Source organism: Nicotiana sylvestris, chromosome 6 (genome assembly GCF_000393655.2).
Source record: "Nicotiana sylvestris chromosome 6, ASM39365v2, whole genome shotgun sequence".
Lineage (NCBI taxonomy): Eukaryota > Viridiplantae > Streptophyta > Magnoliopsida > Solanales > Solanaceae > Nicotiana > Nicotiana sylvestris.
The window spans coordinates 35,653,595-35,659,510 of record NC_091062.1 but is presented as its reverse complement, the minus strand read 5'-3'; the positions used below and the strand labels follow the sequence as shown (position 1 = coordinate 35,659,510).

General features: G+C 35.6%; 2 non-coding genes across 2 annotated transcripts; both read left to right on the top strand.

Moving 5' to 3' along the window:
* Positions 1-268: 268 nt before the first annotated feature.
* Positions 269-1,913, top strand: LOC104209958 (uncharacterized). Its single transcript, XR_011400455.1, has 3 exons — positions 269-409; positions 854-901; positions 1,584-1,913. It is a non-coding gene; the product is annotated as an uncharacterized protein (transcript).
* Positions 957-1,058, top strand: LOC138872311 (U6 spliceosomal RNA). The gene has a single exon (XR_011400769.1). It is a non-coding gene; the product is annotated as a U6 spliceosomal RNA (small nuclear RNA).
* Positions 1,914-5,916: the final 4,003 nt, after the last annotated feature.

The window sequence follows — 5,916 nt, the reverse complement described above, 5'->3', positions numbered from 1 at the left end:
AGTGTAAATTTACTCTATCTCTCATAGTTGAGGGGCATTTGTTGGTCCTTTCCCTAGAAATTACTTATACTGACAAGGTATATAAATTAAATTCTATCTAAAAAGAATCACTAGTCTTTTGAGTACTGAATTTGATCATGGAAAGGAATATGCACAACATGAAGGTGACACGAAAGGATGATAAAAAACCAAGCCTTAGCCCCTTCCGTTTTTAAGATTCCTTTTTCCAACTTTCCCTCTATAAATAGCAGCCCAATCTCATAGTTTCGATTCAAGCAATAGAAAATTTACAACTGACACTTTCTCCTATTTAAGTAAAACTCTATTTCAATCTTATTCTTAGCTTTAATCTCCTAACCATGTCGGACAAGTGTGGCAACTGCGACTGCTCTAGCGCCAGCCAGTGTGTGTAAGTAATTATCATCTTTTTACTTCAAATATTAGTTGAGTTTACGTTTATCATGTCTAAGAAAAACAACCTTTTCTTTCAAAATAGATAGCGGTGGATTTAAGATTATAGATTGATTGGTGTGAACTAATGCAAGGTAAGGCTGCGGACATAGAATCTAATATGGTCCGGGCCTTCCCTGACTCACCCATAACAGGAGCTTCCTTTGGTGCGAAATACTATCACATGTCAATCTATATAATTATATATTTTGAAAATCTTAATTTTACTATGCACAATTCAAGTCGAAAATAATGTAGTGCCATTCAATGTCAAATCTTTACGTCCCCCATTGATCAAGAGATAATTATTCTCTTTTACTAATGTCTCGAAGATATGGCACATTAGAAATACTTGCCTTTTGGCTTATATTGATATATAGCAATATGTCTGTAAATATTGCAGGAAGAAGGAAAACCAGTATAATCTCGAAATTGTCGAAACTGAGAAGAGGTAACTCTCTCCTACCAGCTCCTCTTTTCATCTAATTGTTATATATATCTCATGCGTCCCGAAAGGACATTAGATAAAATTGGAACGACACAAAAAAAATTACATAATCCCTGCTTAAGGATGACACGATGCAAATGAAGATCTGGTCCATATATATACTAGAAAAGCATGAATTCGCTAAGAACTTTGTCGTTAGTATGTCGCTAAACAGCTCCTAGCTAATGGTGATCTCTCGCTAATCCTTAGCTAACTAGGATTAGAATTTTACTGTTTAGCGACGAAATATGTCAGTCGATAATTCATGTTTTTCTAGTGTGTGTGTATATATATCATGCAAGTAGTCACCTATATTTTGATTCATTTCTTTTCAACCAAAGAAAAAAGTTATAGGTCTAAAAGAAAAAAATAACATACGCATTATAATCCCGCAATTGATGCCTAAGAAGGGTACTACTGTGTAGGCAGCCTTACCCTACTTTGTACAACCAGAAAGGCTGTTTTCGATAGACCAAAAGAAGAAAAAAATCATAGGTCTATATATCATAATTTCCATATCATGATACAGGGGAACGGAACATGCTCTGCTTGTAATACCGAAATTAGTGATTTATTTCGGACATCCTAAGAGAAAGAAAAGAAAATAATAATTATGATAGCTTTTTCTTTTATCTTTCTCTTGCAGCTACAGCGAGAGCATCGTGATGAACGCTGGAGCAGCAGAACATGATAGCAAATGCAAGTGCGGCAGTAGCTGCAGCTGTGTGAACTGCACTTGTGGTCATTAATTAGGCCCTACATACAAACAACAGCAGTTTGTCTAAAACTATATGGTGTTTTAAGGAATAACGGTACCTTGTTATTATATTGTAGTGGAATAAACTGTGTTGTGCTTGAGTCCTAATTGCCAAAGTGAAAATGTAAGGAGTCACTCCAGAGTCTAGACTTTGCGTCTCTTTGGTCAAGTTTGTAACACAACTTGTCATTGTTAAATAGACTATTAATTATTATAGTACACCATCTTCTCACTTGTTCTTTTGCACTTTCAAGCGACTAAAGTGTCTCTTTGGTCAAGTTTGGATTAAAGGCATATCCATATCTCAAAAGCATAATCCCTTAGCTTTCTTAGTTTCTGGACAAGCAAAACGAATTTTACTCTTTGGCGAATCAGGCAGGCTGCCTTTTATATCTTTTGGCAACAGAAGATATGACAGTGAAATATTCTATATTGACAGTCCACTTAGAATTGAAAAGAGAGACTACTATTGCTCCCAAACGCACACGCAAGTATGTGTGGTCGACAAGTAATTGTCGCGCTCTCTTTTTTCCCTTTTGCGGGAGTCCGGTTTCGATGTTCATGGAGAATAACTCGTTTCCTTTTGAGAATTGGGTATTTGAAGAGTCGCCACCTAACGGATCATGGTGCGTTAGGGAACGTAGAGCGATTAACTCATGAACTAGTTTGCATTACCAGAGATTAGGGTAAGAGCCCGAAATAACCTTGAGGGGAAGGTGTTAGGCACCCCTCGCGGTCCATAACGGTGGGTCCTGGCCGAACTTAAACTATGTGAATTATTCATTTTAACAAATAAACAGTTTTAACACATACTCGCAAATAAAGGCATGTTTTGACATTCTAAGTACATGTATGATTCAAGTGATGAAAACAAAGGAAAATGTTTGAACAATTTAATTTGCACATACGTAAAGAAAAGTAAATTCATTTAAACAACGGGAGTTGGGAAAGAGGGGTCCTAGGTTGGTTAGCCTACAGGATCATACCCATACAATGCCCCGTAATCACTCCTCAATGAGGGGCTACACGCGACATTAACGCATAGTCATCATATCTTTACTACTCAATTTCCTCCCTTTGGTCATAGCCTAAAGCGTTCTAGCAACCTTGAAAGATATCCTATGCGTGCACTGCACTACCCGTCCCTTCCTTGTGACCCTGAAGGTATTTAGGACCTCTAATTTAGGTAGTTCTATACCATCCTAAGATATTTTAAAAGAAAAAATCTAGATGTCAACCAAAACAATTAGGACTGCATTTAAAGAGGGAACAATTAAAGGCTCACATTTTACCTCCACAAGCAGAACAAGTAAGTGCACGTCTCAAACAACATTTTTGAGATATTTAAGAGGAACTCTAGAACATAATATCTAGGTGAGCAGAGAATATACAATATTAAGTCTGGACCAAAGTGTCAAAGACCAATCCAGCTTGCCTACTAATTTTAGATCTGTTGAATATGAGCAATCATAGAAAACAGAACATAGTTTTACAGTTGCAGGATTTTTAATCGCCCTATAGGCTTGCCTAGGCGTATAACAGTGATATCCTATGAGCATGGTATCTAATCATTAATCAGGAATACAGTAAATCAGTAAGCAATTTTAAACAGGTAATTTGGATCCTATAGACATGCTTTCTAGTAATATTATTTAATGCAGTGTAAAGAAATGAGTAGATTAATTAATCAAACTGATTCAGAAACCACAAGCATGAGTTAAAGTTAAGCTGATTTTAGATCTAACTAAAACTGATTTTTTTTAGATCCTATAGGCATGATTTCTATAAATTGATTTTAGATCCTATAGGCATGATTTCTACAATTAAGCTGATTTCAGACTCTATAGGCATGACTTCTAATTATGTAAAAAAGGTAAAGCAATCAGAACTTATTTAAACCAAAGCAGATCCTATAGGCATATTATCTAACAAACACAGTTGAATCGAAATGGAACCTATAGGCATGTTATCTAACAAACACATTTGAATCGAAATGGACCCTATAGGCATGTTATCTACCCAACTTTACTCACAATATACAACTACCCTCCCTTTTCACTAGTCACCCCAATATTTATTTACAATTAATTATTACAGACCAATGATTGGATAAAAATTACATAAATAGAGAAGAAATTAAGCTATAGGGATCCTGAAGTAGGCCCAAAGTGATTTTCAAGCCTCCAGTAGCCTCAAATGCCCAAAGTTCCATAGCCAATTTCATGTCTAGGTGTGTCAGAGTTCCCTAAGGACCTCAAGGATCCCGGGCAGTGCTCACACCTAGACCTTTCTTAAATAATAACTTATTTATGTGGAGTGTGGAAGTGCCAGCCCTGATATGCCATAGTTCAGAGAGATCTCAAGGGTCTCTAAGCAGTACATATACTAGAGGGGCATGACTTAATAATCTAGGAGTAAGTGAAAGTGCATAATGGTTTGAAAGAGTTTAATAGATAGTATAAAGAAGGTCTTAGGAGTGAAAAGAATTTCTGAAAACCAGTACTGATTTAGTGATAAAACAGTTTGAGGAAAGTAGGAAAACAATCTGCAATCAGAACACCAGTGATAGAACAAACAATCTTTAGGAAGTACTTTGGCAAACAACTTTCACACAAGGAAAGAAGGGTTGGGAATACAAAGAATACTCCTTAATGGAGCACATAAACAACATGATGCATAGAGTTCTTAAGGGGTTTTATAGAACCAGTAAGTTAGATAGAATGTAGGTCATGTAGCAAAGATCACAGCAGAAACATGTTGAGGACATCTAAACAATACAGGTAGAGTCACTCTAGGGAGATTAACTAATTTAGCAGGAGTGAGGCAGAACAGGCAAGGACTTAAATGGGTATTCTAGGCAAGTATTAACAAGTGAAGGCATGCTAATTACACAAAAAAGAGTTTAGGCATGCTAGATAAATAGTAGTCAGTCAAACAGGCTAGTTACATATGTAGACATGTTAAACAAGATAGCAAACGGCAAGTAAAGTGGAAACATGCTAATCACATATTTGAATAGGCGGTTTTTGGCATGCTGGGTAAGCAGTAAATAGAAGCAAGAATGGACTCAGGCCATATGAACTAAGGTAGTAAATAAACACATAGGTTTAAATTCTTAAAATTAATCAGAAGCATACCTAGTTAAAGAAAGAAAACACAAGATGTGAGAAAGGTATTGTGCAATTTCCAGCCTTGGCATTCAGCCAGCTAGAATAACAGAGATCATAAGTAGCAGAGAGAGCCTTTTTTAGAGTGTAAAATGGTAGTTTCTAAAATATTGTTCGTGTCTAGAAGTGAGAATAGGTAAGGGCATATATAGTAATCAAGAGTTAAACAAAATAAGGTAAAGAATCAATTATGTAGCAATTAGAGAAATTCATAGAATCAGTCACATACGTGAAATCAGTAAAGTCTTCCTCTTAATCAAGGGATAATCACTCACGGTAAAAGCAGGACAGATATTTAAGGAAGGAAATCAAGTAAGACTTGGGTACATAGTAGGTAATTAGGGGTGAATGAACAGGAGTTCAATTAAGGAAACAACTAGTAAGAATCAGCAACTAATATCGTTGATTCAAATAAGACAAGAGAAAACTAATTGAGGCAAGAAGTTCAATCAAACCAAGTAGAGAAGTAAGAATCAAAGATTTTGTTAAAGAAACTAGTTCAAATCAAACCAAAAATAAGAACTTCAGAATAGTCAAGGGTTTAATTAAAAGAGAAAATCATGTAAAGAGTTAGCAAATATCGCAGACAATTCAAATAGGCAAGGAAGGAATAGCCAGGACTCAACCTATAGGTTTTAACGAAGCAAATTGGTAAATCAAAATTCAAAATAACCCTGATTTAAGGAGAAAAATGTAGGTTTACCATGAATAGCCAGAATGAACATAGACATGTAGAATCTGTAGAAAAGTTGAACCAAGAACTTAGTAGAGGCATAGTAGGATAAAAAATCACAAGACATCTAATTGGCTAAAAAAAATGACAAGAACCAAAGCAAGGACAAAGTCAGTACACAAGTAACTCAGAAACCAAACAAACATGTCGGAAATTTAGGGTTTTAGCATAAACGAGTTAGGGTTAGAGCAAACCTTACGAATTCGGTTAAAACACATAAGAAATAGAAGATTAAACACTCAAAATTATCAAATGTTTTGGAAAAAAGAAATTGTCGGGAAACCCTAGTTTAGAAAAATAGATTTTTTTTTGAAAATCAGAG